Source organism: Salmo salar, chromosome ssa14 (genome assembly GCF_905237065.1).
Source record: "Salmo salar chromosome ssa14, Ssal_v3.1, whole genome shotgun sequence".
NCBI classification, from domain to species: domain Eukaryota; kingdom Metazoa; phylum Chordata; class Actinopteri; order Salmoniformes; family Salmonidae; genus Salmo; species Salmo salar.
Window position 1 is genome coordinate 42,264,259 of NC_059455.1, and position 10,202 is coordinate 42,274,460.

The 10,202-nt window shown below is 42.3% G+C and overlaps 1 pseudogene; it reads right to left on the bottom strand.

Moving 5' to 3' along the window:
• Positions 1-1,637: 1,637 nt before the first annotated feature.
• On the bottom strand, positions 1,638-9,938 carry LOC106569587 (uncharacterized; annotated as a pseudogene).
• Positions 9,939-10,202: the final 264 nt, after the last annotated feature.

Consider the following 10,202-nt stretch of genomic DNA (forward strand, 5'->3'; position numbering starts at 1 on the left):
TATTCAAAAACACCCCTAAGCTAGTCTACCTGCTTCAACAACAGCTAACTAACCAATCAATAAAATACAGTGGGTGGTCCGCCCAGTTCTAACTAGTGTTCTTTAAACAATATTTACCTACGGGTAATGTATGCCCATGGGCGACTTGTCTTGGTACCCCCTTTTCCCATCATCAAATAAACAGTCAAACACCATAACAAAACAATACTCACAGGATAATGGGCAAAGTGACATGTAGTTGCAAAAACAAAAGAGAGATCTCTGCATACAAAGCGGGAGGGAGAGAGATTGAATGACTTATAGAGATTGAAACACAAAGAGATCGCGCTCCAGAGAAAACAACTGACTGGGTTTTTAAACCAAGGGAAAGGGGCTGTGATTGGGTAATGGAAAAGGAGCAGGTGTCTTCTGATTAGCGACTGATTGATGACTGATTGGTGACTGATTGAGGAATGATGATTGCCACCTGTGAGGAGAGAAGGAGAGAAAAGAAATACACACACAGGATACACACTCAGGATACCTGTATCCGTAACACCCAATAATGGAGACACTGTGCTCTTGGAGACGTTAAACACTCTATAAATGGTATTATAGCCTTCCCCAGATATATGCCTTATTACAATTCTATCTCAGAGATCTACAGACAGTTCCTTGGACATGCACCGTCAACCGTGGTACATTATATAGACAGGTGTGTTTCTTCTAAGTCATGTCCAAACAATTGAATTGGCCACAGTTGGACTCCAATCAAGTCGTACAAACATCTCAAGGATGATTAAAGGAAATTAGATGCACCTGAGCTCAATTTGGTGTATCATAGCAAAGGGGTGTGAATACTTATGTAAATTACAAATGTATGTATTTCATTTTCAATACATTTGCAAAAATGTCACACATGTTTTCACTTTGCCATTATGGGGTATTGTGTGTAGATGGGTGAGGGGGAAAAAAAGATTTCATACATTTTAAATTCAGGCTGTAACTCAACAAAATGTGGAATAAGTCAAGGGGTATGAGTACTTTCTGAATGTACTGTATCTGTGCTGGAAAATATTCAGAACTTTTTAGTAATTGTCTTAGCGTTGGAAGCTCTCCATTCACTCTCTGTTAGTTTAAACTAAGATAGTTGTCAATGTGAAAGGTAGTTGAAATAAAAAATATAAGAAATACATCTCTCAGTGTTGAAATTAGGAAAATTATAACAAATGACATTTATCTTACATTTACATTTTAGTCATTTAGCAGACGCTCTTATCCAGAGCAACTTACAGTAGTGAATGCATACATTTCATACATTTTGGTTTCTTTTTTTTCCCCGTACTGGCCCCCCGTGGGAATCAACCCCACAACCCTGGCGTTGCAAACACCATGCTGGCGTTGCAAACACCATGCTCTACCAACTGAGCCACAGGGAAGGCTTAAAATATAATATATTATATTTTTGCTCAGTATATTAGAGAGCAAATTAAGAATTTTTAACACTAAGACAATGTTATTAAAAGTTATAACTATTTTCCAGCACAGACACATTTGGGCTCCCGAGTGGCGCAGTGGTCTTAGACACTGCATCTCAGTGCAAAAGGCATCAATGCAGTACCTGGTTTGAATCCAGGCTGCATCACATCCAGCAGTGATTGGGAGTCCCATAGGGCGGCACACAATTGGCTGGGGTAGGCCGTCATTCTAAATAAGAATTTGTTCTTAACTGATTTGCCTAGTTAAATATAAATCTCTTCAGAAATATAACATTAACACAACAAAGACCAGACACCCCATCAGGTAGTATTTTACAAACCCTCCTACATAGTGAAGAGTAGATGACCACTGAAGGTGCTGTGGCGATTTCCATCATCATATATCTTTCTCCCAGCCCAGAGATGCACGTAGACCACATCTCCTACCTCCAGCAGCAGTGACACTCCATTGGAGGAATTAACAACATGGCTAGCTTGGCAATATGTGCAATAGCTCTTTGATGCCCATTCTTATGCAAGTCAGCAGTTGTAGGAACTGAACCACCACCATAAAACCTGAAACCACCTCTCACTGGTGCTGTGAAGATCCCTGTAGCAGAACACAACATTCACAAAACAGGGGGATTATTCAGAATGCATAACTTCACCACTTCAAAAATGGAATTATTCCTCTAATGTTGTTTTGTTTTAACATCTTTTATGAATTCAATTCCCATCAATCTTATTGTTTTGATATGAATTACAACTTTAACTGTCAACAAAGATCATACCAGGACAATGGATGATTACATTTATAATCTGTACATATGCATTGAACTATACCTGTAGTGGGGTTATAAGCATTGCCAATGTTTGAGTAGATATTTCTGTACACCAGGGTGATTGCAGTGTTGAAGGGTCCAGTGTCTCCTTCTTGACCAGGTGCTGCTAGTGAGGCTGAGAAAGCCACCTTCCTGTCTGTGGGACAGAGACGAGTCAACACTACTTTATCTAACTGGACACTAGTTGGTGTAGATTGACATGTTATCAACAATAAGGTCAGTCATTCAGACCATAATTTCTTTTAAATATCTAATACTTCATTTTCCTCCCATTACCTTGACTGTTTCTCTTCAGAACTTCAACATGGCTCTCAGTGATTTTGGAACGACTCTCCATGGAGTTTAGTTTCTATGTTACCTCACCAAATAGACAAAGCTGCATACTATCAAAATAATACATCTGTAGTCTAAACTCCACACTTTGAGAATATTATTCAGATTTTTTATTTTTTTATTTAGGTGGTAGATCAGCTTTAATATTGCGGATAGATTGTTGCATCCATCAATGTAATTGTCTGCATCAGATCCAATCCCCCATATATATTTTGGGGGTAAATGTATCTATATATATACACATACATACATACCCACATACATATACAGTTGAAGTCAGAAGTTTACATACACCTTAGCCAAATATATTTAAACTCAGTTTTTCACAATTCCAGATATTTAATCCTAGTAAAAATTCCCTGTATTAGATCAGTTAGGATCCCCACTTTATTTTAAGAATGTGAAATGTCAGAAAAGTAGTAGAGAGAATTATTTTATTTCAGCTTTTATTTCTTTCATCACATTCCCAGTGGGTCAGAAGTTTACATACACTCAATTAGTGGTCTTCCTGTCTGGGTTGGCGTCCACCCTTGGGTTGTGCCGTGGCGGAGATCTTTGTGGGCTATACTCGGCCTTGTCTCAGGATGGTAAGTTGGTGGTTGAAGGTATCCCTCTAGTGGTGTGGGGGCTGTGCTTGGAAAAGTGGGTGGGGTTATATCCTGCCTGTTTGGCCCTGTCCGGGGGTATCATCGTATGGGGCCACAGTGTCTCCTGACCCCTCCTGTCTCAGCCTCCAGTATTTATGCTGCAGTAGTTTGTGTCGGAGGGCTAGGGTCAGTCTGTTATATCTGGAGTATTTCTTCTGTCTTATCCGGTGTCCTGTGTGAATTTAAGTATGCTCTCTCTAATTCTCTCTTTCTTTCTTTCTTTCTTTCTTTCTTTCTTTCTTTCTTTCTTTCTTTCTTTCTTTCTTTCTTTCTTTCTTTCTTTCTCTCTCTCGGAGGACCTGAGCACTAGGACCATGCCTCAGGACTACCTGGCATGATGACTCCTTGCTGTCCCCAGCCCACCTGGCCGTGATGCTGCTCCAGTTTCAACTGTTCTGCCTGCGGCTATGGAACCCTGATCTGTTCACCGAACGTGCTACCTGTCCCAGACCTGCTGTTTTCAACTCTCTAGAGACAGCAGGAGCGGTAGAGATACTCTCAATGATCGGCTATGAAAAGCCAACTGACATTTACTCTTGAGGTGCTGACTTGTTGCACCCTCGACAACTACTGTGATTATTATTATTTGACCATGCTGGTCATTTATGAACATTTGAACATCTTGGCCATGTTCTGTTATAATCTCCACCCGGCACAGCCAGAAGAAGACTGGCCACCCCTCATAGCCTGGTTCCTCTCTAGGTTTCTTCCTAGGTTTTGGCATTTCTGGGGAGTTTTTCCTAGCCACCGTGCTTCTACACCTGCATTGCTTGCTGTTTGGGGTTTTAGGCTGGGTTTCTGTACAGCACTTTGAGATATCAGCTGATGTAAGAAGGGCTATATAAATACATTTGATTTGAATTAGTATTTGGTAGCATTGCCTTTAAATTGTATAACTTGGGTCAAACGTTTTGGGTAGCCTTCCACAAGCTTCCCACAATATGTTGGGTGAATTCTGCCCCATTCCTCCTGACAGAGATGCTGTAACTAAGTCAGGTTTGTAGGCCTCCTTGCTTGCACATGCTTTTTCAGTTCTGCCAATACATTTTCTATAGGATTGAGGTCAGGGCTTTTTGATGGCCACTCCAGTACTACCTTGATTTTGTTGTCCTTAAGCCATTTTTCCACAACTTTGGAAGTATGCTTGGGGTCATTGTCCATTTGAAGACCCATTTGCGACCAAGCTTTAACTTCCTGACTGATCTCTTGGGATGTTGCTTCAATATATCCACATACTATTCCTTCCTCACGATGCCATCTATTTTGTGAAGTGCACCAGTCCCTCCTGCAGCAAAGCACCCTCACAACTTGATGCTGCCACCCCTGTGCTTCAGGGTTGGGATGGTGTTCTTCAGCTTGTAAGCATCCCCTTTTTTCCTCCAAACATAACAATGGTCATTATGGCCAAACAGTTCTATTTTTGTTTCCTCAGACCAGAGGACATTTCTCCAAAAGGTACGATCTTTGTCCCCATGTGCAGTTGCAAACCGCAGTCTGGCTTTTTTTATGGCGGTTTTGGAGCAGTGGTTTCTTCCTTGTTGAGCGGTCTTTCAGGTTTTTATATATATATATATTTTCACCTTTATTTAACCAGGTAGGCAAGTTGAGAACAAGTTCTCATTTACAATTGCGACCTGGCCAAGATAAATCAAAGCAGTTCGACAACATACAAAAACACAGTTACACATGGAGTAAAACAACATACAATCAATGATACAGTAGACAAAAATAAGACTATATACAATGTGAGCAAATGATGTGAGATAAGGGAGGTAAAGGCAAAAAAGGCCATGGTGGCAAAGTAAATAAAGTATAGCAAGTAAAACACTGGAATGGTAGATTTATAATTTGAAGAAAGTTCAAAGTTAAAATATAAATAATATGGTGCAAAGGAGCAAAATAATAAATAAAATAAATAAATACAGTAGGGGAAGAGGTAGTAGTTTGGGCTAAAGTTATAGATGGGCTATGTACAGGTGCAGTGATCTGGGAGCTGCTCTGATAGCTGGTGCTTAAAGCTAGTGAGGGAGATAAGTGTTTCCAGTTTCAGGGATTTTTGTAGTTCGTTCCAGTCATTGGCAGCAGAGAACTGGAAGGAGAGGTTATGTCGATATAGGACTCGTTTTACTGTGGATATAGATACTTTTGTACCTGTTTCCTCCAGCATCTTCACAAGGCCCTTTGCTGTTGTTCTGGGATTGATTTGCACTTTTCGCACCAAAGTACGTTCATCTCTAGAACGTGTCTCCTTCCTGAGCGGTATGACGGCTGCGAGGTCCCATGGTGTTTATACTTGCACACTATTTTTTGTACAGATGAACGTGGTACCTTCAGGCATTTGGAAATTGCTCCCAAGGATGAACCAGACTTGTGGAGGTCTACAATTTATTTTCTGAGGTCTTGGCTGATTTCTTTTGATATTTCAATGATGTCAAGCAAAGAGGCACTGAGTTTGAAGGTAGGCCTTGAAATACATCCACAGGTACACCTCCAATTGACTCAAATGATGTCAATTAGCCTATCAGAAGCTTCTAAAGCCATGACATAATTTTCTGGAATTTTCCAAGCTGTTTAAAGGCACAGTCAACTTAGTGTATGTAAACTTCTGACCCACTGGAATTGTGATACAGGGAATTATAAGTGAAATAATCTGTCTGTAAACAATTGTTGGAAGAATGACTTGTGTCATGCACAAAGTAGATGTCCTAACCAACTTGCCAAAACTATAGTTTTTTAACAAGAAATTTGTGGAGTGTTGAAAAACAAGTTTTAATGACACCAACCTAAGTGTCTGTACACATCCGACTTCAACTGAATATAAACATTCATTCATATACACACACATATATATATATATATATATATACTGCTCAAAAAAATAAAGGGAACACTTAAACAACACATCCTAGATCTGAATGAAAGAAATAATCTTATTAAATACTTTTTTCTTTACATAGTTGAATGTGCTGACAACAAAATCACACCAAAATAATCAATGGAAATCCAATTTATCAACCCATGGAGGTCTGGATTTTGAGTCACACTCAAAATTAAAGTGGTAAACCACACTACAGGCTGATCCAACTTTGATGTAATGTCATTAAAACAAGTCAAAATGAGGCACAGTAGTGTGTGTGGCCTCCACGTGCCTGTATGACCTCCCTACAACGCCTGGGCATGCTCCTGATGAGGTGGTGGATGGTCTCCTGAGGGATCTCCTCCCAGACCTGGACTAAAGCATCCGCCAACTCCTGGACAGTCTGTGGTGCAACGTGGCGTTGGTGGATGGAGCGAGACATGATGTCCCAGATGTGCTCAATTGGATTCAGGACTGGGGAACAGGCGGGCCAGTCCATAGCGTCAATGCCTTCCTCTTGCAGGAACTGCTGACACACTCCAGCCACATGAGGTCTAGCATTGTCTTGCATTAGGAGGAACCCAGGGCCAACCGCACCAGCATATGGTCTCACAAGGGGTCTGAGGATCTCATCTCGGTACCTAATGGCAGTCAGGCTACCTCTGGCGAGCACATGGAGGGCTGTGCGGCCCCTCAAAGAAATGCCACCCCACACCATGACTGACCCACCGCCAAACCGGTCACGCTGGAGGATGTTGCAGGCAGCAGAACGTTCTCCACGGCGTCTCCAGACTCTGTCACGTCTGTCATGTGCTCAGTGTGGACCTGCTTTCATCTGTGAAGAGCACAGGGCGCCAGTGGCGAATTTGCCAATCTTGGTGTTCTCTGACAAATGCCAAACGTCCTGCACGGTGTTGGGCTGTAAGCACAACCCTCACCTGTGGACGTCGGGCCCTCATACCACCCTCATGGAGTCTGTTTCTGACCGTTTGAGCAGACACATGCACATTTGTGGCCTGCTGGAGGTCATTTTGCAGGGCTCTGGCAGTGCTTCTCCTGCTCCTCCTTGCACAAAGGCAGTGGTAGCGGTCCTGCTGCTGGGTTGTTGCCCTCCTACGGCCTCCTCCACGTCTCCTGATGTACTGGCCTGTCTCCTGGTAGTGCCTCCATGCTCTGGACCCTACGCTGACAGACACAGCAAACCTTCTTGCCACAGCTCGCATTGATGTGCCATCCTGGATGAGCTGCACTACCTGAGCCACTTGTGTGGGTTGTAGACTCTGTCTCATGCTACCACTAGAGTGAAAGCACCACCAGCATTCAAAAGTGACCAAAACATCAGCCAGGAAGCATAGGAACTGAGAAGTGGTCTGTGGTCACCACCTGCAGAACCACTCCTTTTTTGGGGGTGTCTTGCTAATTGCCTATAATTTCCACCTGTTGTCTCTTCCATTTGCACAACAGCATGTGAAATTTATTGTCAATCAGTGTTGCTTCCTAAGTGGACAGTTTGATTTCACAGAAGTGTGATTGACTTGGAGTTACATTGTGTTGTTTAAGTGTTCCCTTTATTTTTTTGAGCAGTGTATATATACATATATACACATACACACTTTTTTTAGAAGATACCTTTATTATTTCCCTCAAACCCTACCACCCCTCCCCCAATTGGAGTAAACTAATAAACATTAACACTTGGGCTTCTAGCTTCAGTTATTACAGTCGTGGCCAAAAGTTTTGAGAATGACACAAATATTAATTTCCACAAAGTTTGCTGCTTCAGTGTCTTTAGATATTTTTGCCAGATGTTACTATGGAATACTGAAGTATAAATACAAGTGTGAAAGGCTTTTATTGACAATTACATGAAGTTGATGCAAAGAGTCAATATTTAAAGTGTTGACCCTTCTTTTTCAAGACCTCTGCAATCCGCCCTGTCATGCTGTCAATGAACTTATTGGCCACATCCTGACTGATGGCAGCCCATTCTTGCATAGTCAATGCTTGGAGTTTGTCAGAATTTGTGGGTTTTTGTTTGTCCACCCACCTCTTGAGGATTGACCACAAATTCTCAATGGGATTAAGGTCTGGGGAGTTTCCTGGCCATGGACCCAACATATCGATGTTTTGTTCCCCGAGCCACTTAGTTATCACTTTTGCCTTACGGCAAGGTGCTCTATCATGCTGGAAAAGGCATTTCTCGTCACCGAACTGTTCCTGGATGGTTGGGAGAAGTTGCTCTCGGAGGATGTGTTGGTACCATTCTTTATTCATGACTGTGTTCTTAGGCAAAATTGTGAGTGAGCCCACTCCCTTGGCTGAGAAGCAACCCCACACATGAATGGTCTCAGGATGCTTTACTGTTGGCATGACACAGGACTGATGGTAGCACTCACCTTGTCTTCTCAGGACAAGATTTTTTCTGGATGCCCCAAACAATCGGAAAGGGGATTCATCAGAGAAAATGACTTTACCCCAGTCCTCAGCAGTCCAATCCCTGTACCTTTTGCAGAATATCAGTCTGTCCCTGATGTTTTTCCTGGAGAGAAGTGGCTTCTTTGCTGCCCTTCTTTGACACCAGGCCATCCTCCAAAAATCTTTGCCTCACTGTGCGTGCAGATGCACTCACACCTGCCTGCTGTCATTCCTGAGCAAACTCTGTGCTGGTGGTGTCCCGATCCCGCAGCTGAATCAACTTTAGGATACGGTCCTGGCGCTTGCTGGACTTTCTTGGGCGCCCTGAAGCCTTCTTCACAACAATTGAACCGCTCTCCTTGAAGTTCTTGATGATCCGATAAATGGTTGATTTAGGTGCAATCTTACTGGCAGCAATATCTTTGCCTGTGAAGCCCTTTTTGTGCAAAGCAATGATGACGGCACGTGTTTCCTTGCAGGTAACCATGCTTGACAGAGGAGGAACAATGATTCCAAGCACCACCCTCCTTTTGAAGCTTCCAGTCTGTTATTCGAACTCAATCAGCATGACAGAGTGATCTCCAGCCTTGTCCTCGTCAACACTCACACCTGTGTTAACGAGAGAACCACTGACATGATGTCAGCTGGTCCTTTTGTGGCAGGGCTGAAATGCAGTGGAAATGTTTTTTGGGGGATTCAGTTCATTTGCATGGCAAAGAGGGACTTTGCAATTAATTGGAATTCATCTGATCACTCTTCATAACATTCTGGAGTATATGGAAATTGCCATCATACAAACTGAGGCAGCAGACTTTGTGAAAATTAATATTTGTGTCATTCTCAAAACTTTTGGCCACAACTGTACATACTATACACATTTTACAGACACAATCTATTTTACAATAGTTATATTTTGCTTGTTTTTAGTCCTGATTTACCTTTTTATTCAGATTTACCTTCATTCCTATTGGTCAGTTCCTCCACTTTGGATGTCAGCTGGATTTTCAGTTTCTCCACCTGGCTCTCACTGGCTGTCAAACGACTCTCACTGGCTCTCAGTCGGGCCTCCATAGCTCCCAGTTCAGTCTTTGTGTGTCTCAGCTCAACTCTCTGCTCTGCCATCATGGTGCTCATCTCTCTCAGCACAGTGTGGATGTCAGGCTGGTAGGTTTGCTGGCTGTGTGTTAATGCAGCTTCAGCTCTCTGTTTGTCAGTCTGAATGTCATTCCCTCTGCTCTCTCTGTCCTCATAGTCAACCTGCTGGATCTCATTCACACTGACTCCATCTCTGTCTTTGTGGACCTGGGCTCCAGACAGACAGCAGTGCAGCAACACCAGCAGAGATATAACACTCTTCATTCTCATTCCTGGGTTATGATTTCCTCTTCTTGTGGTTATTTCTGCTGTTATTTTGGAGTCTCAGTTGTCCCCTTTATATCCTGTCCTCTTAAACCATGACCTGGTGATAACTGGGACACGTGTAGATATGAAGTCTAACAACAAGGTGGTAAATCAAACTGATTACTTTTATTTGATTTCTGTGATCCTATATTAACCACATTACCCAGCAAACACATCAAATAATGCCTAAATGTCAATATCAGATTTATAATATAATTACCTTGGTTGTTTGGTCTCATTTGTTATTAAA